Source organism: Triticum urartu, chromosome 6A (assembly GCF_056163025.1).
Source record: "Triticum urartu cultivar PI428250 chromosome 6A, HENAU_Tu73, whole genome shotgun sequence".
Taxonomy (NCBI): Eukaryota; Viridiplantae; Streptophyta; class Magnoliopsida; order Poales; family Poaceae; genus Triticum; species Triticum urartu.
The window spans coordinates 17,488,101-17,515,023 of NC_141878.1; the positions used below are offsets into that span (position 1 = coordinate 17,488,101).

Consider the following 26,923-nt stretch of genomic DNA (forward strand, 5'->3'; position numbering starts at 1 on the left):
TTAGGAATTCTCAAGAAAAACTATAAAATAGTAGCAGGACTTGGGCTATAAATTACGGGGAAAATCAAACACCAAGCCATCGCACTAGCTAGCTAGAAAGTTTTCTAAGTACATTAAACAGGCTAGTTAGCCATGGCTCAAGTTCTTCGCAGCTTCCATGAGCATGAAGTCCTTGTGCTCATCGTATGCCCTCTTGTCCTCCTCCTCCTCATCCTTCGGTTTGCCACGTCCACGACAACCACAAGGAGAGCAGACAAGCTGCTCCACAGACTCCCATCGCCTCCCTACAAGCTCCCTCTCATCGGCCACCTCCACCTCGTGGGCTCACTGCCCTCGTGGGCTCACTGCCCCACATTTCCCTCCGCAGTCTCGCCGAGAAGCATGGCCCCGATGTCATGCTTCTACGCCTTGGCACCGTCCCCAGCCTTGTTGTGTCGTCCGCTCGTGCAGCCATGGCAGTTCTTTGCACGCACGACCATGCGTTTGCGTCCCGGGTACAGTCCACCATGACTGACATCCTCTTCTATGGATCAACTGATATGGTCTTCTCCCCATACGGGGATCACTGGCGCCAGATAAGAAAGATCGTTGCAACACATCTTCTCAGTTTCAAGAAAGTTGGCTCCTACCGTCTTGCCCGGGAAAAAGAGGTAATTGGTTTCTGAGTAGTAGTTTCTGCAATGTCACCAAGAACAAGATTTTTCTATTAATATGGATAGAAATTTTTTATATCGCGAAAGTATATTTTTTCCAAGACAAACTAATAGCGAGTTTTCAATATATTAATCGTCAAACATAGAGAAGAAGTTTGACTCCGCGTTGATATATTTTCGACTAGAGAGGCTACTACTAACAAACCTTGTGGTGGTTAGTGGTTACTGAGGTCCAAGTAGTGTTGACTTTGTTTTTCGGTATGGAAATTTGCAATTCATGGTATACGTTGACCACTATTGATCATCCACTCATCCATGGCTGAATGATCGACAGGTACAACACGCTATGGCGAGGATCCGCGAGGCAGCCGCCAGGAGCGCTGCAGTGGATCTTAGTAAGCTGCTTAGCTCGTTCACCACTGATATTGTTAGCCATGCTGTGTCGGGGAAGTCCTTCAGAGGTGGCGGTCGAAACGAGTTATTCCGCGAGCTGGTAGAGACTAGCTCGATGCTAATAGGTGGGTTCAACCTGGAGGATTACTTCCCCAAGTTGGCAAGGCTGGACGTGGTAAGGAGCAGTGGCGGAGCTTCATGGGGGCAACCGCCCCCCCCCCCCCCCCCCCCTCCCCCCCCCTCCCATGATTTTAGCCCAAGCTCCGCCACTAGCAAGGAGGATGGTGTGTGCTAGGGCGGAGAGAATAAAAAAGAAATGGGATGACTTGCTTGATGAGATCATCAACGACCACGCCAAGAACATGATGTTGGACCATGAAATCAAACAAGGCGGAGAGACAGATTTCATCGATGTGTTGCTCTCCATTCAATAAGAGTACAACCTCACGAGAGAAAACGTCAAGGCCGTGTTGGTGGTATGCATGTCATACTAAATAACCGCATATTTGGATACATATAAATCTATCCATCTATACCTCTATATCTATCTATCTATCTATCTATATCTATATCTATCTATCTATATCTATATCTATCTATCTATCTATCTATCTATCTATATCTATCTATCTATCTATCTATCTTCTATACCTATACTAATTAGGCACTTCCAAGAAATTCCTACGTTAATTAGATTTTACGAACCGTTAATCTGATGGGACCGATTTTACGAGCCGTTAATCTGGTGGGACCGAACTATTATGGTGTAGATCGATTCATAGAACAAAAAAAACCTCCCTGTCTTTTTTTACTATTCTAAAACTCTCAGCAGGCTGGTATGGTTTGAGTCGACTAATGTGCTGTTAGTTTAGATCTGATTGTAGCTGCTGCCACCACAAGTCGTTGCTAGCCTTGCCATCTATTTTTCCTATATATAGTAAATTAGGCAACTATTCAAGTCTTCAAGATATATGAGTCTATCACAGTTGGACATACTTTGAAGATTTACAAAATAGATTTTAGGATATTAAACATCATTGGAATTAAGTTTCTTGATCTTCAATGTCACGTCACAACTAGCAGGAAAGGGTGTCGGCCTCCCGGGGCAATGGAGCATCAATAAAGGTTATACCACATATGAAAGAAGATCACTAGAGTTACAAGTTCATTCCTACATGTCAACATTGATCAGATATCTCTCATGTAAACACAGTGGGGGGTGTGGTGCGATCTGACCATCTGCCCATGTTGCCAGGTGCATGTTCTAGGAGAGGTTTCTCCTTTCTACTTGACCCAGCATGGCCAGGTTTATAGTTCAGTTTTTGTTTTAGCGTCTCCGGAGTCCAGAGTATAATATGGCCATCAGATATACGTTTCCAGAACAAAACTGGAATTGTCATTTGGACTAGAAAAAAAATCCTAATCAAATATGCGTCATTTGGACTATGATAATAATTCTAACCGTTGGTATGATCATATTTTGTAAGCTATGGCCTTCTGTTGTCCATCAACAGTAGTGAATTACTGACATCTATGTTTGACGAAAGACACAAGAACAAAATCGTGGATACAGTGTTCGCACACAAACACGTCACCGTGTACCCTCGACGCCGGGGGTGATGCACCGCAGCTCACGTCGAAGGAGACCCGTCCGGAAGCGCGGTATGCAAGACAATCCGGCGAGTGCTTTTGAGGATCTGAAACCCCACACGTCCGGGAGGGACCCCGTCAGGGCGCGCGGTGGCTATGGGTTGCCCTAGGTCGGCCTGACCGCCCCTAGGGCCTCGAGTTCGCCGCCCTGCAATGAAGAAGAACGAACGAAGAACGAGGAAGAAGAAGAACTAGGGTTAAGGAGAAAAGATAAAAGATAAAAAGTGGTAGATGATTTTGTCGATTGTGTGTTGTTCAATCGGCCGTCACCTCTTATCTATATAAGAGGCAGATGGACTTCCCGTACAAGAAAAGGACTTTCCTAGCTGTCCAAATCATCAAAACCTAATAAAACACGGAGTATTCACGACCTCCGGCCCGGATGTCCGGCTCAAGGCCCGGATGATCCGGCCTAACCCAGTTTTCTAACAGCAGCTCATTAATCGGGCTGTAACTTTTGCATACGAACTCGGATTAAGATGATTTTTATATCAAAATCAGCCGCCTCGACGATACACACAACTTTGCTGCTGAACACTTTTTGATCTGAGGCCATCTGGGGGGTGTTTCGGGCCATTTTCTAACATCTGCAGCAGAAAAAACTGTCCGGACGTCCGGACTTCTACCCGGACTGTCCGGCCTCCATCCGGATCATCCGGGACTGGACCCAGATCATCCGGCTTCAGCGCCAACCTTCTGGTGTCTTGATGCTCCAATTACCCGGATGATCCGGACGGGACGCTGGCCCGGATGATCCGGCCAAACATTGCTGCAGCGCACAGTTTTGCCTGTAACTTTTGCATACGAACTCGGATGGGGACGATCTTTATATTAAAATCGTCCGTTTCGATGAGACGAAGAACTTTGCAGTTGTAACTTTTTTCATCAGAGGCCATCTTGGTTAGGTTTCATGCCATTTTCTAATCTGGTGTCAATACGAGCATCTCTAAGATTGTCATAACTTTTCCATCCGAGCTCCGTTTTGGACCATCTATATATTTATTCCCATCGGCTTGAAGAGAGTCATCCAATGGTGACATGAAATCATGAATTTGACATCATCTCATTATAGCCTCAAGTTACTCTTTGCGATCATGCCATTTTTGAGCGTCAAGACATGCCCACCTATTTTTCCACTAGTAGAAAAAGGGCCTGTTGTCCCGGTTCGTAAGGGCCTTTTGTCCCGGTTCCTGAACCGGGACTAAAGGGTCGGTACTAATGCCCTGTCCCTTTAGTCCCGGTTCAATCCAGAACCGGGACTGATGGGCCTCCACGTGGCCTGTGCGCGGAGCCCAGGCAGGAGGGCCTTTGGTCCCGGTTGGTGGCACCAATCGGGACCAATAGAAATCCACGCGTCAGCATTTCTGTGGCTGGGGTTTTTGTTTTTTTTTTGAAGGGGGGGGGGGGGGGGTTGGGGGGTTTTGGGAGGTTAATTTAGGTGTTTCATATATTGTGTTAGCTAGCTATAATTAATAGAGAGGTGTCCTCTCTTATGTCCGTGCTTGGTCGACGCTACGTACTATACATACGTATAGAGTGGACTAGACACGCTAGCTAGCTAGTAAGCAAACGAAGGAAACAAAAGATCGTCATGAACATATATGCATACAGAGAGAAGTGATATCGACCACCTCTCCTTCTCCGAGAGATTGGTCGAACAACAAGTTCTCGTATATCTATCCGACACTACCGGCTACATATATACAATAATTATCTCTTACAAATATAATATCCTAACATACGGACTCATGGTCCACATAGTATTCTCCGTCTTCAGCGATCACGTGGTCAAGAAATAATGCCGCCAATTCCTCTTGAATTACTCGCATGCGAGCTGGTGCTAGGAGTTCATCCCGCTTCCGAAACATCTAATTTGAAGAAGGGGGTCTATATATATATATATATATATAGGTAAAACTGTGTGTACCATAGCTTGCCACAGAACTAGTTAAGTGTCCCTAAACTTTTAACGGTTCAAAAGTTATCAAAAAATATGAAATAAATATGGGAGCATCTCTCTAATGTAATAAGATGATCCAACGGAGGGATTGTCAAAATATGCATTTATGTGTCCTAGCCAAAAATAATAAGCATTTCAGCTCACTGCGACATAATTATATACTGAACTATTTGTTTTTTTGTCCAAGACACATACAGTCGTATTTCTTTAATCCCTCTGTTGGATCATGTTATATTATAGGTGTGCTGGTTCAGTATTTTTTTCAGAATTTTTGAGAACTTTTGCACCGTTGAAACTCTTAACTAGTTCTGTGGCAAGCACTTGTAGAAAATCTATATATATATATATATATATATATATATATATATATATATGAATGAATGAAACTCAACACAAATGATGGTAATAAAATAAAATTGTGAATGTTGTTATTTACGCACTTCATGTTGTTCGTCAGTGTAGCCCCGCTCACAGGTCGTGTGGCGGATGGACTCGCAAATGTAGTATCCACAGAAATTATTCCCTTGTTCCTATCACAACCACTTTACAAGAAATAGAGGTCAATCAAACTGATAAGCAAGAATGCCAAATGGTATTGATGAAACAAACGCTTGAATCAATAGGAGATGCGCGGAACATGCTACTATAGTACTTACTTTCGGATGTCTAAATTGCAGCTTCTTCGGGAGTCCCGGAGCTTTTTTGGTGAATTTTTGCAAACCCTGCCAGACAAAGAAAACAATTACTTGATATATCAGGAAATGAACAAAGTTGCTGATGTGGTGGATAATGATCGATTTAACTTACTTCTCGAGCATTTGAGTCATGTCCGCATAGTCCTGGGGATCTTTTCGTCTTGAGTCTAAGACGGTTAATAGTCCCTGCTCAAGCTTAATCTCTAGGAGAATATAGTGGAAACTGCACACGCATGCATAACTCATCAATTACATTACTATAACCTTGACTAATATATAAGGGAAACCGAATACGCACAAGACAGTAACACTCACTTGAAGTTGTAAGGAAAGAGTATTATATCTTTGTTTTCATTTATTACCAACGATCGTAGCAAGTTGGCCTCGGTATCTGCGGGATGAAATTTAACCTCAGTTTCATCTATGAGATATGTGTTAATGAACCCAATATCACCGACTTGTCTTTTCTTCAATTCGGCGATCTTCAATCTGCATAATATAGTGAGGATAATTATAAATACATGCAATGAAAGAGTTGAGATATATAGAGAGACTTAATGATAGAAGTAGTACTACTTACAGACAGTAGCAGGTGACCGTTGCTTTATCGAGGGCCAATTGATTGAAAACTGAAAGAACTCCTCAAATGGAACAAACAACAGATCAATTCCAACGAGGTCATGCTCCTTTTTAACTCTCACAAACAAAGTACTCCTTCCCCAGACTCTCTGCAAATTTTCAAGTACCAATCATGCAATCTTCGCATCATCGTTGATAGAGATCTTTCATCTTTGACGAGAGACTTCCCGTACTCGTATCTTTGTATCTGCACCTCCATGAAATCATAATGAACATTGTCGGGCAGGTAATCTCCAATATTGCTATAACCAGGCACCATCCTCGGATCATTAGCGACGATGTCGCTAGGCACCTTGAGCGGGGGGCACGATTGCTTCGCTTGTTCACCGAGCTGTGCAATTTGTTTCCCAGCTCATCGTTCTTTCAGCCTTTGATCACTGACAGTACTTCCCGACCGCTCCGCTTCGACAAATTCCTTTCCAATAATGCGCTCATAGTTTCCTTTCGGCGGAGACTTGGGTGGTTTTGTCAGGGCAGCCAAAGTACGCTTCACTTTCACCGGATCTACCTTCTCCTCCGGAGGTGGATGTTTCTTTGCTTTCACCCCTTCAAAGAAGTTCCTCACTTATTCTCGTGCGATCTCGGCATTCTCCTCCGGGGTCCTCTCATATGGTAACTTCTCTGGAATCTTCAGAGAAGGACCGAATCTGTATGTCCTCCCGCCTCTGGCTGTACTGCTAGACGCCGGCAGAGCAGACGGAGCGGTTGTCTTCTTTACTTGCTTACGAGGCGGAGGAGAAGGACTACGACGTGCCGAAGCAGCCGGAGCGGCGGCAGGTCTCTTCCGCCCTTGCTGATGAGGCGGAGAAGGAGGAGGTTGGCTGCTCGGGCGCGCCGGCGCAGGCGGAGAAGGAGGCGGAGTGCCGCCACGCGCCGGAGAAGGAGTCGGCCGAGTGCCCTGATCGTCACTCGCCGGAGGAGGAGGCGGTGGAGGAGGCGGAGTGCCCTGACTTGCCAGAGGAGGAGGAGGAGGCGGAGGCGTCCAGTTCGGAAGGTTGATGAGCTCCTTCCGCCATAGGCATGGAGTCTTCAGAGCAGAACCCAGCCTAGTCTCCCCTTCACCGGTAGGGTGGTCAAGCTGGAGGTCCTCAAATCCCTCCGTTATTTCATCCACCATCACCCTAGCATATCCTTCTAGAATCGGTCGGCAGTGAAAAGTTGCGCCGGGTTCAGTAGGATAAACAGAGCCAACGGCCGCCTTGACCTTCAAATTCATCCATTGCGTCATAAGGTGGCAATTTTGAGACTCCGTGATAGCATCCACGGGATAGCTGGCAGGAGCCGTCAAGGCATGCTCCGGCTGAAGTAGCTCGGTGGAAGCCACACTGCTTCTCCGCTGAGATGGCGGGGTAGCTTCGGGGGAAGCTTCGGGGGAAGCTTCGGCAGTTCGTTTGCTGTGATTTGCTTCTCGTTCCTCTATCGCTTGTACCCTTGCTTGCAGCGCCTGCATTTGGGTTTGCTGCACTTTTTTCCTCCTCTTGTGGCATTTGTAACTGCCTGCGTCTGGAAACCCAACCTTCCACGGAATGGAGCCTGGCGTGCCTCGTGTCCGTCCAGGGTGCTCAGGATTCCCGAGGGCCATTGTGAGCTCGTCGTTCTCTCTGTCTGGAAAGAACGTCCCTTGCTGCGCTGCTTCGATATACTGCTGAAGCTTCTTGACTGGTATGTCCATTTGATCGTTCGTCCAAATGCACTTCCCTGATACAGGGTCCAAGGTTCCGCCAGCCCCGAAGAACCAAGTCCGGCAACGGTCTGGCCAGTTAATTGTCTCTGGTTCGATCCCTTTATCAACCAGCTCATTCTCAGTCTTGGCCCACTTAGGCCGGGCTACAAGGTAGCCACCTGACCCCATGCGATGGTGATGCTTCTTCTTCGCAGCATTTTGCTTGTTTGTCGCCGACATCTTCTTACTCTTTTCTGATGTCTTGTGGGCCACAAATGCGGGCCAGTGATCTCTGATCTTCTCATATCTGCCCTTGAATTCTGGTGTCTCTTTATTTTCGACAAACTTATTCAGCTCTTTCTTCCACCTCCTGAATAGTTCTGCCATCCTCTTAAGAGCAAAAGACTTGATTAATTGCTCTTTAACTGGCTTCTCCGGATCATCCTCTGGCGGTAGGGTGAAATTTGACTTCAGCTCAGTCCAAAGATCATTTTTCTGCATATCATTGACATAAGACACCTCAGGGTCTTCTGTAGCCGACTTTAACCATTGCTGGATGCTGATCGGGATCTTGTCCCTAACCAAAACCCCGCACTGAGCAACAAATGCGCTCTTTGTCCGGAGGGGTTCAATCGGTTGGCCGTCAGGCGCGATTGCTATGATCTCAAACTTTTCATCCGAGCTCAACTTTTTCTTCAGGCCTCGTCTCTTTACCGAAGTTGTGCTCGATCCGGAGGGCTAGAAAAAAGAACAAAGACTTAATTAATATGTGTACATACCAAAACAATGAATGCATCAATTAGCTAGTCAGCAGAAGCTTAACTAATATATATACCTGGCCGGACTCGGTTCGGTCACCGGAGACGTCATCACGGTCTCCTTCTTGCACCGGCATTGGGTCACCGGAGCCATCCTCACGGTCTCCTTCTTGCACCGGCATTAGGTCACCGGAGCCATGATAATCATAGCCAGCTGCTTCCAGACCATCGGTGTCATTGAGAAACAACGAGCAGACGGCATCACTTCCTCGTGCGATTATGTCCCCCAATGACTCTTCTTGTACTTCGTCTCGGGCGATGTCCATAGTTTCTACAAATATTGACAACATGGAAATTATTATTCAAACATGACAGATGGATATATTAGTGGCAAACGTAGAACTAATATTAATTAGTGGCCTCGACGCTGCTTCTCTAGGGTTTGGGGTGGCCTCGATGCTGCTTCTCTAGGGTTTGGGGTGGCCTCGACAACGCTTCAAGGATAAAAAAAGAAGAGGAAGAAGAAAAAAAAGAGGAGAAGAAAGAATAGAGGAGTAAGAACTCCTCTATTCTTTCTTCTCCTCTTTTTTTCTTCTTCTTCCTCGGGAACGAGGGTCGTCGAGGGTCACCGAGCAGTAGAGGAAACCCTAAATAGCAAGTATCGTGGGTGTGAGATACATGTGGCTGTCGGTGTCGGACACTACATCCACGTCCCACAAGTGACGTGGGCGTCGAAGCCCGCATCACTTGTGGGACGTGGATATAATGTCCGACACCGACGGCCACATGTATCTCACACCGACGATACTTGCTATTTAGGGTTTCCTCTACCGCTCGGCGACCCTCGACGACCCTCGTTCCCGATAAAAAAAGAGGAAGAAGAAAAAAAAAAGAGGAGAAGAAATAATATTGGAGAAGAACTCCTCTATTCTTTCTTCTCCTCTTTTTTATCCTCTTCCTCTTCTTTTTTTATCCTCTTCTTCCTCTCATGTTCGACGACCCTCGACCCCTCGGCGACCCTAGACCCCCTCTCGACCCCCTCATGTCGAAGTTATCGGGTAGGGGGTATATCGACAACGACATACCCGATACATACATACATACATACATACATACATACATACATACATACATACATACATATCACATGCATCCATACATATATGAACAAAATTAATATCTACTAATTAACAACCTAAATAAAAAACTAATACATATAGAAGAAGAAGAAGAAAAAAGAAGAGAAGAAAGAATAGAGGAGAAGACTTCCTCTTCTTCCTCTCCTCTTCTTCTCCCTCTTCTTCCCCTTCTTCCTCGCCTCTCTCATGAATGTCCGACGTTCTCGACCCTTGACCCCCTAAACTAGTTCTCAACCCTCGACCCCCTAAACTAGTTCTCGACCCCCCCTCATGTCGAAGTTATCAGGGAGGGGGTATATCGACCGCCCCTCATGTCGAAGTTATCGGGGAGGGTTATATCGACCCCCCTCCTGTCGAAGTTAACGGGGAGGGGGTATATCGACAATGACATACATACATGGAAAAAAATGCTATCCGTCTATACATACATAGCCACATAATATACATGGAAATAATGCTATGAAAAAAAATATGAACAAAAAAATAATACACATAAACAAAAAAATACATATATGAACAAAAAATGCTCTGAACAAAAAAAATAATACACATATATGAACATCTATACATACATATAGCCACATACATATATACATTATATATACGAACAAAAAAATGAAAAAATGATAAACCGGGGTGGCGCGCGGCGGCTCACAGCGAGGTTGACCGGCAAGGGCGACAGCGGGGGCGGCGAGGGCGTCGGCGAGGGTGGCGGCGAGGGCGGCGAATGGCGTCGGGGCGGCACGGGCTCGGGGAGGAGGGCTCGGGGAGGACGATGGCGAGCTCGAGGGGCGGCACGGGCTCGGGGCGGCACAGGCTCGGGGAGGACGACGGCGAGCTCGAGGGACGACGTGAGCTCGGGGAGGAGGGCTCGGGGATGACGGCGAGCTCCAGGGTGGCGCGGGCTCGAGGGCGGCAAGGGCTCGAGGGCGGCAAGGGCTCGGGGGCGGGCTCGAGGAGCGGGCGGCGGCGGCGACGAGGAGCGGGCGGTGACGGCGACGACGACCTCGGGGCGGCGACGGCGAGCACGGGCAGCCTGGCGGCGTCGATGAGCTCGGCGTCGTCAGGGGGCAAATGGCGATGAAATCTGAAACTGCTAAGTGATGGGTATATATACAGGCAGCTATGGTCCCGGTTCGTGGCATGAACCGAGACGAATGCCTACCTATGGTCCCGGTTCGAGCCACCAACCGGGACCAAAGGCCTCTGTTTCCCGCCCTTTGGGCTGCTGAAAAGAGGCCTAGGTGGGCATTCGTCCTGGTTTGTGCCACCAACCGGGACCAATGCCCCCCTATGGTCCCGGTTGGTGCTACCAACCGGGACCAAATGTCCTGTGCTGGCGCTGTGTGGTCATAAGTTTAGTCCCACCTCGCTAGTTGAGAGGGGCTCGCAGTGGTTTATAAGCGCTGCTGCGCCCACCCACTCGAGCTCCTCTCAACTGCAGGCTTACGGGCCTAATCTGTGCACTGCTATGCCTGTTGGGCCTGCTGGGCCTTCTGCGGGCCTGAATCCTGGCCCATAGAAGGGTTTCTAGTCGTATTGAGGCCGTGGAGGCCTAGTAGGTGGCATTTTTTTTGTTTTCTTCTTTTGTTTTCTTTTTTGCTTTTTATTTTTTTATTTGTACTAAATACTTATAGTTTTTTAGTGATTTCTTTTTGCTTTTATGTCACAAAAATTATAAACTTTCTATTAGTGCCATTAGTTTTAAAATTTGATTTTTTTTTGTTTTCTTCTTTTGTTTTCTTTTTTATTTGTACTAAATACTTATAGTTTTTTAGTGATTTTTTTTTTGCTTTTAGGTCACAAAAATTATAAACTTTCTGTTAGTGCCATTAGTTTTAAAATTTGAATTTTTTTTGTTTTCTTCTTTTGTTTTCTTTTTTGCTTTTTTTTTGTACTAAATACTTATAGTTTTTTAGTGATTTCTTTTTTCTTTTAGGTCGCAAAAATTATAAACTTTCTGTTAGTGCCATTAGTTTTAAAATTTGAATTTTTTTTGTTTTCTTCTTTTTTTTTCATTTTGCTTTTTATTTTTTATTTGTACTAAATACTTATAGTTTTAAAATGTATGTGAATCACTAGTTTATGAATAACTTTACTATGAAGTTAGATTTTTGAGTGATTCTTTTTCCTGCTACTTAATATTACAGTGTTTTATCATTATACTCTATTTGGTAATTTTAGGTTATTTTTAATATCTGTTTTAATTAAAAACAAATTTTGTTATTTTTTTGCTATTAAATTTTTTTTGCTATTAATGTGTTGAACAAAAAATACTTTCTGAATTTAAGTTGCATAAATTTTATATAAGTTTAGTTTCAAAAATACTAGAGGTTTATAAAAACTTTTTAGTTGATTCCTTTTGCTTTTTAAGCTATAAGACCCTGAAATTGAAAAGTATTTCAAATGAACTCCGAAAAGGTTGAAAGTTGGCATGGTATTATCATTTCACCCACATAGCATGTGCAACAAAGTTGAGATGGTTACGGCAAAAACTGGATGCACTTCGTGTACAAAACGGACAATCTCTTTCGAAGTATCAGGGTTTCGGACGAAAGATCATCTGTTACAAAGGAATTTCATTTTCTTGAACTTATTTGAACTCCATATTTTTCTGTGTTCAAAATGCACCATTCAAAGCCACATCATCAATTTTCAACCCTTTCTGACTTCATTTGTTATTTTTCATGCATTTACTGATTTTTTTGAGCTATAAGACCCTGAAATTGAAAAGCATTTCAAATGAATTCCAAATGAACTCTGAAAATTATAAACTTTCTGTTAGTGCCATTAGTTTTAGAAAAATTATAAACTTTTTGTTAGTGCCATTAGTTTTCAAATTTGAATAGTTAAAATTTGAATTCTTTGAAATTTGTGTGAATCACAAGTTTGTGATTAACTTTACTAAAAAATGAACATAGATGCACCTACAGAGAAAATTCGACCTAAATTCATAGTTTTCAAATGAATTCTGAAAAAGTTGGCATAGCATACTCGTGTGTTACAAAGTTGGCATGGTATCATCATAATAGTTGCGGGAGAAAGTCTTCACTTTTTCTTCGATTGTGTCATTTGCTTATTGCGCCGTAACCATGGATAATCTTCATCGTTTATCAGGATGCTTGGGTCAGCCTTGACATTGAAGGGAGGAATTTCATGAAACTTTTCATGATCTTCAGACATGTCTGTCTTGCCGTCCACTCCCAGGATGTCCCTTTTTCCTGAAAGAACTATGTGGCGCTTTGGCTCATCGTATGATGTATTCGCTTCCTTATCTTTTCTTTTTCTCGGTTTGGTAGACATGTCCTTCACATAGATAACCTGTGCCACATCATTGGCTAGGACGAACGGTTCGTTAGTGTACCCAAGATTTTTCAGATCCACTGTTGTCATTCCGTACTGTGGGTCTACCTGTACCCCGCCGCCTGACAGATTGACCCATTTGCACCTAAACAAAGGGACCTTAAAATCAGGTCCGTAGTCAAGTTCCCATATGTCCACTATGTAACCATAATATGTGTCCTTTCCGCTCTCGGTTGCTGCATCAAAGCGGACACCGCTGTTTTGGTTGGTGCTCTTTTGATCTTGGGCGATCGTGTAAAATGTATTCCCATTTATCTCATATCCTTTGTAAGTCAATACAGTCAAAGATGGTCCCCTGGACAACAAGTACAACTCATCACAAATAGTGTTGTCACCTCTGAGACGTGTTTCCAACCAACTGCTGAAAGTCCTGATGTGTTCACATGTAATCCAGTCGTCGCACTTCTCCGGGTGTTTGGAGCGCAGACTGTTCTTGTGTTCATCGACATACGGGGTCACCAAGGTAGAGTTCTGTAGAACTGTGTAGTGTGCTTGAGACCAAGAATATCCGTCCCTGCATATTATTGAGTCACTTTCAAGAGTGCCTTTTCCAGTCAATCTCCCCTCATACCGCGATTTAGGGAGACCTATCTTCTTAAGGCCGGGAATGAAGTCAACACAAAACCCGATAACATCCTATGTTTGATGGCCCATGGAGATGCTTCCTTCTGGCCTAGCGCGGTTACAGACATATTTCTTTAGGACTCCCATGAACCTCTCAAAGGGGAACATATTGTGTAGAAATACGGGCCCCAGGATGACAATCTCGTCGACTAGATGAACTAGGACGTGCGTCATGATATTGAAGAAGGATGGTGGGAACACCAACTCGAAACTGACAAGACATTGCGCCACATCACTCCTTAGCCTTCGTACGATTTCTGGATCGATCACCTTCTGAGAGATTGCATTGAGGAATGCACATAGCTTCACAATGGCTAATCGGACGTTTTCCGGTAGAAGCCCCCTCCATGCAACCGGAAGCAGTTGCGTCATAATCACGTGGCAGTCATGAGACTTTAGATTCTGAAACTTTTTCTCTGGCATATTTATTATTCCCTTTATATTCGACGAGAAGCCAGTCGTGACCTTCATACTGAGCAGGCATTCAAAAAAGATTTCTTTCTCTTCTTTCGTAAGAGCATAGCTGGCAGGACCTTTATACTGCTTCAGAGGCATGCCGTATTTTTCGTGCAAACGTTGCAGGTCCTCCCGTGCCTCAGGTGTATCTTTTGTCTTCCCATACACGCCCAAGAAGCCTAGCAGGTTCACGCAAAGGTTCTTCGTCACGTGCATCACGTCCATTGAAGAGCGGACCTCTAGGTCTTTCCAGTAGGGTAGGTCCCAAAATATAGATTTCTTCTTCCACATGGGTGCTTGTCCCTCAGCGTCATTCGGAACAGCTAGTCCACCGGGACCCTTTCCAAAGATTACATGTAAATCATTGACCATAGCAAGTACGTGATCACCGGTACGCATGGCTGGCTTCTTCCCGTGATCTGCCTCGCCTTTGAAATGCTTGCCTTTCTTTCAACATTGATGGTTGGTCGGAAGAAATCGACGATGGCCCAGGTACACATTCTTCCTGCATTTGTCCAGGTATATACTTTCAGTGTCATCTAAACAGTGCGTGCATGCGTGGTATCCTTTGTTTGTCTGTCCTGAAAGGTTACTGAGAGCGGGCCAATCGCTGATGGTCACGAACAGCAACTCCTTTAGGTTAAATTCCTCCTGTCTGTGCTCATCCCATGTACGTACACCGTTTCCATTCCACAGCTGTAAAATTTCTTCAACTAATGGCCTTAGGTACACATCAATGTCGTTGCCGGGTTGCTTAGGGCCTTGGATGAGAACTGGCATCATAATGAACTTCCGCTTCATGCACATCCAAGGAGGAAGGTTATACATACATAGAGTCATGGGCCAGGTGTTGTGATTGCTGCTCTGCTCCCCGAAAGGATTAATGCCATCCGCGCTTAAAGCAAACCATACATTCCTTGGGTCCTTTGCAAACTCATCCCAGTACTTTCTCTCGATTTTTCTCCACTGCGACCCGTCAGCGGGTGCTCTCAACTTTCCATCTTTCTTTCGGTTCTCACTGTGTCATCGCATCAACTTGGCATGCTCTTCGTTTCTGAACAGACGTTTCAACCGTGGTATTATAGGAGCATACCACATCACCTTCGCAGGAACCCTCTTCCTGGGGGGCTCGCCGTCAACATCACCAGGGTCATCTCGTCTGATCTTATACCGCAATGCACCGCATACCGGGCATGCGTTCAGATCCTTGTATGCACCGCAGTAGAGGATGCAGTCATTAGGGCATGCATGTATCTTCTCCACCTCTTATCCTAGAGGGCATACGACCTTCTTTGTTGCGTATGTACTGTCGGGCAATTCGTTATCCTTTGGAAGCTTCTTCTTCAATATTTTCAGTAGATTCTCAAATCCTTTGTTAGCCACAGCATTCTCTGCCTTCCACTGCAGCAATTCCAGTACGGTACCGAGCTTTGTGTTGCCATCTTCGCAATTGGGGTACAACCCTTTTTTGTGATCCTCTAACATGCGATCGAACTTCAGCTTCTCCTTTTGACTTTCGCATTGCGTCCTTGCATCGACAATGACCCGGCGGAGATCATCATCATCGGGCACATCGTCTGGTTCCTCTTGATCTTCAGCAGTTTCACCCATTGCAGCATCATTGGGCACATCGTCTGGTTCCTCTTGATCTTCACCAGCTCCTCCCGTTGCAGCATCACCGTATTCAGGGGGCACATAGTTGTCATCGTACTCTTCTTCTTCGCCGTCTTCCATCATAACCCCTATTTCTCCGTGCCTCGTCCAAACATTATAGTGTGGCATGAAACCCTTGTAAAGCAGGTGGGAGTGAAGGATTTTCCGGTTAGAGTAAGACCTCGTATTCCCACATTCAGTGCATGGACAACACATAAAACCATTCTGCTTGTTTGCCTCAGCCGCATCGAGAAACTCATGCACACCCTTAATGTACTCACAGGTGTGTCTATCACCGTACATCCATTGTCGGTTCATCTGCGTGCATTATATATAATTAAGTGTCCAAATTAATAGAAGTTCATCATCACATTAAAACCAAAGTGCATACATAGTTCTCATCTAACAACATATAGCTCTCCAGAGCATCTAATTAATTAAACCATACATTGAAACTATGTAAAACATTTCAATGCGAAAACAAATGCGATCATAATCGCAACCAAGGTAACAATTGATCCAACGGCATAATGATACCAAGCCTCGGTATGAATGGCATATTTTCTAATCTTTCTAATCTTCAAGCGCATTGCATCCATCTTGATCTTGTGACCATCGACGACATCCGCAACATGCAACTCCAATATCATCTTCTCCTCCTCAATTTGTTTTATTTTTTCCTTCAACAAATTGTTTTCTTCTTCAACTAAATTTAACCTCTCGACAATAGGGTTGGTTGGCATTTCCGATTCACATACATCCTACATAAATAAAATCTATGTCACGTTGGTCGGCATAATTTTCATAAACAATAAATGAACCAATAGTTATAAAGATAATATATATACCACATCCGAATCATAGACAGGACGAGGGCCGACGGGGGCGGATACCAAAACCATCGCACTATATAAGATGCAATAATAAAAGTAAGAACATAATACAAGTATCTATGTGAACATACAAGTAAGAATATTTTTCCTTTCAGAAAGAAGATAAGAACAAGAGGCTCACCACGGTGGTGCCGGCGATGAGCTCGGCGCGGGTGATCGACAGCGGTGAAGACGGGGACGGGGCGTGACGTTCCACTAAACCTAGACAAATATTGTGGAAAATGGAGCTTGGAGAGGAGAAAGCTTAAGTAGTGTGGCTCGGGCATTCCATCGAACACCTCGTGTGCATAGGAGGTGAGCTAGAGCACCACCAAGCCCTCTCCCCCTCGGCCAGAAAAAAACAGAGCAGTGTGCTCTGCTATTACGCGAGGGGTATATATAGGCACCTCATTGGTTCCGGTTGGTGGCATGAACCGGGACTAAAGGGGAGCCTTTGGTCCCGGTTCAAGCCACCAACCGGGACCAATGGTGGTGGGCCAAGAGCGAGGCCCATTGGTCCCGGTTTGTCCCACCAACCGGGACCAAAAGGTCCAGATGAACCGGGACCAATGGCCCACGTGGCCCGGCCGGCCCCCTGGGCTCACGAACCGGGACCAATGCCCCCATTGGTCCCGGTTCTAGACTGAACCGGGACTAATGGGCTGACCCGGCCTGGACCAAAGCCCTGTTTTCTACTAGTGTTCGGCAAAGGTAGCGTGCCGAAAAATAACTTGTACCGTGTTGGTTCTAAGGACGATGTCAACACTCCATCGGCCACTTTGCATGTGCTTAGGGCGATAAATATATATCGGCCATTATTTGTTTGAATCCTTGATGCAAACTTGGGTGAATCCTTTTCAACTTCATTAAAAATCCAATGATAAAGTTCCATAGATATGTATCTCAAGGTCGTTCTCTGAACCATATTGTTCACCCTTTTGCTAGAATTTTGCAGATAATCAACAATAAACTTTCTCAAATCCTTACTTTCGCCTGCATAAAAAATTCATTAGTGGCCGAAGCGGTGGACTTCAGTTCGGCCTTACCTCTGGTGACGAGACTATGCATCGGTTATTGATAGAAATGCAATACACCATGATTAACATAGTAGCCGGATGCTTGCTGTGCCAACTCTCTTGAATTGTCATGTCTAGAAATATGAACAATTTTAAAGCAACCCAAGGTAAATTTTGCATCTAGACATACCTCAAGATAAACTATAAGTGATTTGTCAAAACATTGATAACTCTTGGATATTTGTTATACTACTTGTAACGAATCACTGAAAGCCTCAATATGTATATCACCTATGGCAACCAAAAGCTCCAAACCGAATAAAATTTCATATTCGGCTTTGATTATTGTGCAAAAATATTTTAAGCAGCATGAGGCTTCACAAAATAGCACCATATGGAGATATATAAACAACACTTACACCGTGGCCATTGTTATGAAATTAAACATCGAAAATAATCTCTATAGTATTAGAAAGACAAGGGTAATATCATAACATGTACCTTGTCTCGGTCTCCAATTGTACTAAGGACGATGTTAGAATTCCACACCGGCCATGATTAGATAGTTTCTTAGGATGATAGTTAAGTATCGGCCATTACCATGAGATCCAAGTAGAACTCATCCACTAAAGCATGTATAGCCGAAATAAACAAATAAAATGGCAATAAAATATTTCGGCCCCTTTGTATTAGCAACAAAAATGAAACTAACCAAATGTATAGTGATTTGGTAATACCCTCTCATGATATAGAAAATTATGTTGCATTCATGGATCAAAATGAATCCATGGAGGGTAATTGATCATACCTAGGGATGAATTCCATGGCAACGGCATCAATGACATGGTTGAAGAAAATGGATGATGTGCTAACCGAAGATTTTGATGTTGTGATACACACCTTCGTCTTAATTGTTTGTTGCTTCCGTCCTCCTCTTTCTTCACTTTTATTGTACTTGTTGCAATAGAAGCATGCAAATCATGTTTGTTATGATTGGTCCTCTTGGGAACCCATGACATATTCTTCTGTCTCAGCTCTTGTGCGCTAAGATTTTGTAATTTCTTCTTTTGCCAATATGATAAGCTGGGTGGGCATGTCGGCTGTGATTTTGTTTCAACCAATGGCAACTTGTTTTGGGCCTTGTGCACCCTCAACCTCTTTTCTTCAGATTTGACACTCTGATTTTTATCAATTGATTGCTTCACTTCTTTGCCTTTTGTAGACAATGTCAACACTTTAATTGGCTCTTTGTTATTTGAGATCAAATCTAAATTAGCACACTTACGACCATCTCTTTTCACGCGGTAAACTTGCTTTACCACCTCTTTCTTCTTCCTTGAGCTCTGGACCGAATCCTTATGATTGAAACGGTCTTTGACACGTGATTGTTCAAATGTTGATCTTCTTGGAGCTGCATAGTATTGGTGAGATGGTCTAAAATACGATGGAGAATGTGCCCTTGTATCATACATGTCCCATGATGAATATGGATATATATGAACATAGGGGGGCATCCACGGCATTGGCATTGGCGGCCAAAAATAAGGATATGAATATGTTGCATTAAAATTATCACTTTGCCAATACCGATCCTCATATTTGCGCCTTGGGGATGATCTTGGTTTCTTTGCATGATTTGGCCGATAAGCATTCTTCTCTTCACTCTTCTTTTGATATTTATCCAATAGTTCAGCGAAGGTGATTTTTGATCTCTTACGCTTGCGCTTATTTCGGCCTTTGTTTTCTTTTGGTTTGCTTTCATTGATCATTGGATTTTCTTGTTGCCCCCCAGTCCTTGGCGTCTCCATTGTAGCTTTGATGGAATTCTTTCCCTCAAGATTATGTTCATTATGCTCTTCGACAACTTCTTTACTTGAAAGCTCGATCCCATCACCTGTAGTTTTTACCTTCTCTTTAAATGGATCGGCTTGAAGCAGCCGATGCAAAAACTTTCTGCCATCGGGACCAATCGGAATAGACTGGTCATCTCTTGGTGTCTCAACAAATTTCAATCGTCCTTTATCAATGGCCGATTTAACTATTTGACGACACATATTGTAATCCTCAAAATTATGTTTGAACGAATGGTGCAACCTATAATACATTCGTCCTTGAATTGATGGCTTGACATGGTGATCAAGAATTGTTATGTAATTATTTTTCAGCAACAAATCAAATATTTGATCACACATGCTTGAATTGAAGGCAAAACTTCTATTTTCTAGCCGATCTTGCTGTGAGAACGGCTTTGGAGTTAAGCAAACGAATGATTCAGATTTTGTATCACCCATTCGGCTATGAATTTTATTATGAAGATTTTTCTAATATAATTACCCTTCTTCATGACCAAATCTGAAAACAGGTAAATTAATTGCTAGACATACCTCTTCAAATATGTTGGGAGAGCGTGATGGTGGTGTGACTTGAAGAATATCTTGCTCCGCCTTCGGATAGCTCCCCCACGCCATGTCATCATCTTTCTCTTGATTTCGTGCATCATTAGTTCGAAGAACTTCGTCCACCAAGCTTTCTTCGGCCACTTGTTCTTGTTCTTGAAGCTCATCAATTTTTATGGCACGAAACTCATAGGGCAGGAAGTAGGTTCCGTTAACTTCAGAAAAATCAAGCACCGCTGTTTTCCTATGCTTGCCATGCCCTTTCTCAATAATGCTTGCTTCTTTGGATTTGATGTACTCAGAATATATACTACTTGGTTCGGCTTTTTCAATAACTGGATTTTCTTTGTTACCCGAATCAATATCTTTATCTTTTTGAATTTGCAAGGCTTCTCGCTCTTGTCTAATTTTAGCCCACATCTCAGCTTGGCGAGCTTTGAACCTTTTCATCTCAATTTCCATCCACTCCTCATGAGATTGCCCCCCAATACTTTCAGACTTTTCCGGCAATGAGGTGCCGAAACTTTGCAATTGTTTAGGGGGTACACTAGATGGTACAACACTGGGCGACTGCATCATTTGCACAACTCTAGCTTTTACTGCAGCAAAATCATGAGGCTTCCCTCCTTCTATTAGTTCCTGTCGAATGGAGTTGCACAAATCCCAAGAGAACGTAAGATTGTTCTCAACCACCCAGTCTGGATATGGTTGCCCCCCGATGCTTTTAGACTCTTTCGGCAATGAGATGTTGCCGAAATTCTGTAATTGTGTAGGGGGTACATGATATGCCTTGGTAGTAGGTGAAGGCATTTGTGCTCCTACAGAAGTTTCACTTATTCGTCCATGACCATGAAGGTGCGGAGCCGAATTATGGACATCAACAGTTGCGTATGGTGCCGAACAATTAGTAGCATTAAGTGTAGCATATGATGTTTGAGGGTAATTGGCCAAATAACTAGTAGTAACATGGCCAATTCCCTTATCCACCGGCAAGTTTGGATTAACATACTGCAAGTTATTTGCTGATGAATAAAAACTTGAAACACTTTGCTGCATACCATTGGAAGTTCCTACATAGGGTGTCTCAACTTGATTAACCGGACTCATCATGTTATTCATCGGCATATAAATTTGTGGGGTTGCCGATGCATGGGAGTTGGGATACATATGTTGCATGTACTAGTATCATAAGAAGTTGAAACATGTAAATTACTTTGAATCGGCCTATGCACGTAATTAGATGCATTATTGAAAAAACTAGGGCTGGCCGATACAGTATAATCATTGAACGATCTAGTAACACCATATGAATTATTTGCATCTACAGTAGGGAATTGGGTATTCATATTACCTTTGTAGATTGCAAACCCTAGATGACGATCTCTTCGTAGCAAGAACGGGCTGGAGACCGTTCAAAGCTTGATCCCCAGCGGAGTCGCCAAAAAGTGTGTTCGCACATGAACACGTCACCGTGTACCCTCGACGCCGGGGGTGATGCACCGCAGCTCACGTTGAAGGAGACCCGTCCGAAAGCGCGGTACGCAAGACAATCCGGCGAGTGCTTTTGAGGACCTGAGACCCCACACGCCCGGGAGGGACCCCGTCAGGGCGCGCGGCGGCTATGGGTTGCCCGAGGTCGGCCTGACCGCCCCTAGGGCCTCGAGGTTTGCCGCCCTACAATGAAGAAGAACGAACGAATAACGAGGAAGAAGAAGAACTAGGGTTAAGAAGAAAAGATAAAAGATAAAAAGTGGTAGATGATTTTGTCGATTGTGTGTTGTTCAATCGGCCGTCACCTCTTATCTATATAAGAGGCGGATGGACTTCCCGTACAAGAAAAGGACTTTCCTAGCCGTCCAAATCATCAAAACCTAATAAAACACGGAGTATTCACGACCTCCGGCCCGGATGTCCGGCTCAAGGCCCGGATGATCCGGCCTAACCAAGTTTTCTGACAGCAGCTCATTAATCGGACTGTAACTTTTGCATACGAACTTGGATTAAGATGATTTTTATATTAAAATCAACCGCCTCGACGAGACGCACAACTTTGCTATTGAACACTTTTTGATCTGAGGCCATCTGGAGGGTGTTTCGGGCCGTTTTCTAACATCTGCAGCAGAAAAAACTGTCCGGACGTCCGGACTTCTACCCGGACTGTCCGGCCTCCATCCGGATCATCCGGGACTGGACCCAGATCATCCGGCTTCAGCGCCAACCTTCTGGTGTCTTGATGCTCCAATTACCCAGATGATCCGGACGCCGGCCCGGATGATCCGGCCAAACATTGCTGCAGCGTACTGTTTTGCCTGTAACTTTTGCATGCGAACTCGGATGGGGACGATCTTTATATCAAAATCATCCGTTTCGACGAGACGAAGAACTTTGCAGTTGTAACTTTTTCCATCAGAGGAAATCTTGGTTAGGTTTCATGCCATTTTCTAATCTGCTGTCAATACAAGCATCTCTAAGATTGTCATAACTTTTGCATCCGAGCTCCGTTTTGGACCATCTATATATTTATTCCCATCGGCTTGAAGAGAGTCATCCAATGGTGACATGAAATCATGAATTTGACATCATCTCATTATAGTCTCAAGTTACTATTTGCGATCATGCCATTTTTGAGCGTCAACATACAGTAGCATGTGCTGCATGTGGCCCTTTGTTAAGTTAGAGGCATGCTTTAGCTTAGAATTTTTTTTCAGCGTAGTTGATCGTCTTATCTCATATTTTCAGTTTTTCTACAACGTCTTAAGTTGAAGAATTTTTTATGCAAAGAGAGGTATACTTGTACATCGGGAAACCTTTCCGAGGTTACTGTATCATTCTCTTCTAATCTTATAAGGATTAGTTCTTCCCGACAATGTTAGTCATATCTGTTTCTAGGCTATCTTCTAATATGATTGTCGTGGTACCTCCTTTTTTCTGCAAATTATCTTACTACCCCTCAATCAAAATGTCAAAATTAAAGGCCTAGACACTAAGTACTAAGCATTAATTATCTTTTTCATTCTCCATAATTAGTCCAAAAATACTACTACCTCCGTTCCTCAACATATGTCTTTTTAAAGATTCCACTACGGGCTACATATGGAGTAAAATGAGTGAACCTACACTCTAAAAAATGTCTATATACATCGGTATGTAGTTCGCAGTGGGATCTCTAAAAGGACTTATATTTAGGAACGGAGGAAATAATTATCTTGCTTGGCAGGAATCATCAACATTGCACCGCCAACCTAGAAAAGCAGCATCCAGTCAATAGAATTTTTTGCTTTAACAACTTCCAGAGGAGTTCCCTCTTGGTACGCTTTTATATATGTCTACTTTAGACTATTATTATTTCTTTCAATTACAAAGCAAGATGGCATTTTTGCTTACTCACACATATTTGGTACCTCCAAGATTTTTTGTTTCTTCCTCTAATAAGAAATTACATTCCTTTGGGTGCATGGGTTCATTTTAAGAAGAACAATTTTTTTTACTAAAATTGCTATTACATTTTAGTTCATTATAGATGTCTTTCAAAAAAAAAATCTTGCAAACCACTTGATCTGTGAGCTTCGAGAAATGGGTTAAGGGAAGAGATCTGATGTGTGTGGACAATTGCCTAAAAAATTTGTGTAGCTTTTTATTCTGTACTAAAGCTTTTGATAATTGAATTCAATTTTAGTTTTTTTTCAGTTTTATGATCCTGATTTGTTTTCATAGTTACAACTTTAAGACCAATGTACATATGAGCAAATGTATATCGATGAGAACACATAAATGCTATCTTTCAACAATTCCACCTGGATAAAATAGAACAAGTATGCAGGAAGAAATCATGTGTTTTCCAACATATGCTGGACTCATGTTTTTTAATTGTTTGGCAAAACGGCAGGATTATATACACCATACTTATCTCTCTAGCATTCAATAATTATGCACCAAATTAAAGAAAGTAAAAAGCAGTTTTGTTTATTCATTTTATTTGTAATATTATGTGTTCCCCCAATTATATTTATATTTCCAATATACTTGGAGAGTTAACAAATAGAGGAACTGCTTGGGAATGTTACATGAATGTACCGTTACTAAAAGAAACTACCGTCTTTTAAATAGTACACTTTCAAGAGCTTAATACAAAGTCTCTGAATTTGCAATTAATTCCATTTCACTATGTATAACTAATGTTTCCGCAATTCCATGGAGCTATTGTCAAAATGACTAGCCCGTGCGGATGCACGGGTTGTCGACTAGTTAAACATAACTGATATACTGAAATGTAAAAATGGTGGTCTCTATTTTTGCAGGACATGTTCATAGGTGGAACGGAGACATCATTCATAGTGCTGGATTGTGCAATGGCTGAGTTAATCCAAAATCCAGAGGTGATGACCAAGCTCCAAGCTGAGGTGAGGAGCGTAGCAGAGGGGAAGGAAATGGTTACAGAAGAGGATCTGAGTGGCATGATCTACCTCAAGGGTGTTATCAAAGAGACGCTCCGGCTACACAGTCCCGTGCCGCTCTCCGTGCCCCACCTCTCCACGGCTGACTGCGACGTATAGGGATACACCATACCATCTGGTACCCGTGTGATCATCAATGGATGGGCTCTAGCAAGGGACCCTGCCTACTGGGAGAGCGCAGAGAAGTTCATGCCCGTGCGCTTCATGGAAAATGTTGGAAGCACCATGATTCCTGACTACATGGGAAACAATTTTCATTATTTGCCTTTTGGTACTGGACGAAGGGTGTGCCCAGGTATGAACTTTGGAATGGCCACTGTTGAGATAATGTTGGCAAATCTCATGTTCCACTTCAACTGGGATCTACCTGCAGGGACAGTAAAAATCAATATGACGGAGTCCTTCGGCGTCACAGTGGGTCGCAAGGAAAATCTCATTCTTGTCCCAGCACTTGCGCAAAAACAAGTTTAAACGGGATCATGCTATATAAGACTACAGTGTATGTTGGATGTATGCTTGATTACCTACTTTTCAGATTGCAATCACTGTTGTTGTATGCATAGATATTGTGCCTTTGTTGTAAGCATTAACATATGGGTTTCACAGTGCACTATGATATATTGAAATGATGGGTACGGTGTCGGAAAAGGCCAAGGGGAAAAATTGTTTACACGATCCCATCGCTGGCATGCAATTGTCGCTGAGATGGACCTGGAGCTGCTTGTTGTTGCACTAATAGCAATCTATCCAAGTTCCCAGCAGCGCTGAGCTGTTTTACATTTTTTGAGTGGCTTGCAGGGTACAGTTTTGATTTTTGGAGTTGTAAGTATTTCATGTAATGAGAGCCGAAAAAGACCAAAAACATATTGCTATTTTTTACTTTATTCTTTCACGAAAATTATAATATGAAATAAAATTAAGATTACGAGTCTAGAACATTGACGATTGGATCAGTAGTTTCTTTTTGCTATATTGTGCACATCTCAGAAGAATACTATGTAAGTTGCCTGAAATTTATTGGGTAAGTCAATTTTTTAACCGTTGATTTTTTTTGTCAAGATTTGGGCTGTTTTTTTTTCTTTTGTCAATTTTCATGGCTTCCAGGGCTGAAGGTTTCTCTATTGGCCTTGAAGCCCGTTACTCATTCCCTATTTCTTCTATTTGTATTAGTTTTTCTTTTGTTTATGTTTTCTTTTCCATTCGGTTTTCTTCTTCTATGTTGGTATTTTTTGGATGTTGGGTGAGTGTGAACATATACACTCAAGTACAATACAATATGTGTGTAAATTATACTAGAGTGTAAAAATGCAATATTATATGCTTATTCTTTGCATCTATACCAATATAAAAAGACCCAAATGGGCAGATCCAACTAATCTCAGCCATCGAACTAAGTTAATCCAACGACCTAGACTGCTCCAATGGCGAGTATTAAACATGTTTAATGTGCAATTAATATCATACCAAATATTGCACTAATCACAGAATTAACACACAAATAATAGCATACCTAAAATCCGCGTGCAATCTATTGCCTAAATATTTAACGTGCGTTGCACGTGGGCATCTACTAGTATTACAAAAGGTATAGTTTCAATGCAAAGTTGTGTGCAAGTTTTGTTTTCTCTTAAAGGGTAATACCAGTGCCCCTAATTCATTCTTCCTTACAAAGCTTGATTATTTTTATTATGTGTAAAAAAAATAATTCATTTTTAAGTTTACTAATACCAATGCCACTAATTCATTTTTTCTCAGGAAACATATTTTTCCCAAAAAATGCACTATTATATACCTATTCTTGCATAATATAGAAAAGCATGTTTTTTTGTAAATTGTGTGCAGATTTTGTCAAAAAAAACATGCTTTATATACTTTATATATTCCCGAAAAATGCACTATTATATACTTGAGGATTGGATCGGACGTCTTCTCGGTGATGTATTGAATGATTATTGCAAAGTTGTACTGCAGATTTGTTGTCGACGCGAAGTTCAGCCTAGAGAGGGTCCTCCTTCAATAGATCACCGAGAAGACGGCCGATCCAAACTCCCTAACAGGCGGTAGGAACGGCAGCTATGAACCCCGACTCGCACCATGAGAGTACTCAAAACTGTTTTTGAGGCTGCCAGCTGATCGGGGATGAACCGTAGAAGAACAACATTCGCGATGTGCTCTTGCTATCATCTATGTCTCCTCCCATATCTGCATCACTGAACTGAATCCAACGATGAAGCTTCGGCTTCGCCTTGGCCTCCTTGCACCGGCAGCCATGGAAGCGGGTGCCTGCCACGTACCCGACCATGAATGCTATATCCGGCTGGGTGCGCACCAGGTAGCGGAGCATGCCAACAAGGCTCCGGGAAAGCGCCGCATCTGCTGGCGGGCTGGTGCTTGACCTGTGAAACGATGGGTTAAGCGTATACCCTAGGTAGGGACGCGTGCGTGTTAAATAGGGCACGAGGCCATCGAGATTACAGAGAGAGGTTTCGGGAGGTTAGGATCGATCTTATCTATCTACAGGATAACTACAACATCAGGA

At 43.3% G+C, this 26,923-nt stretch overlaps 1 pseudogene; it reads left to right on the forward strand.

Moving 5' to 3' along the window:
• Positions 1-24,855, forward strand: LOC125516360 (indole-2-monooxygenase-like; annotated as a pseudogene).
• Positions 24,856-26,923: the final 2,068 nt, after the last annotated feature.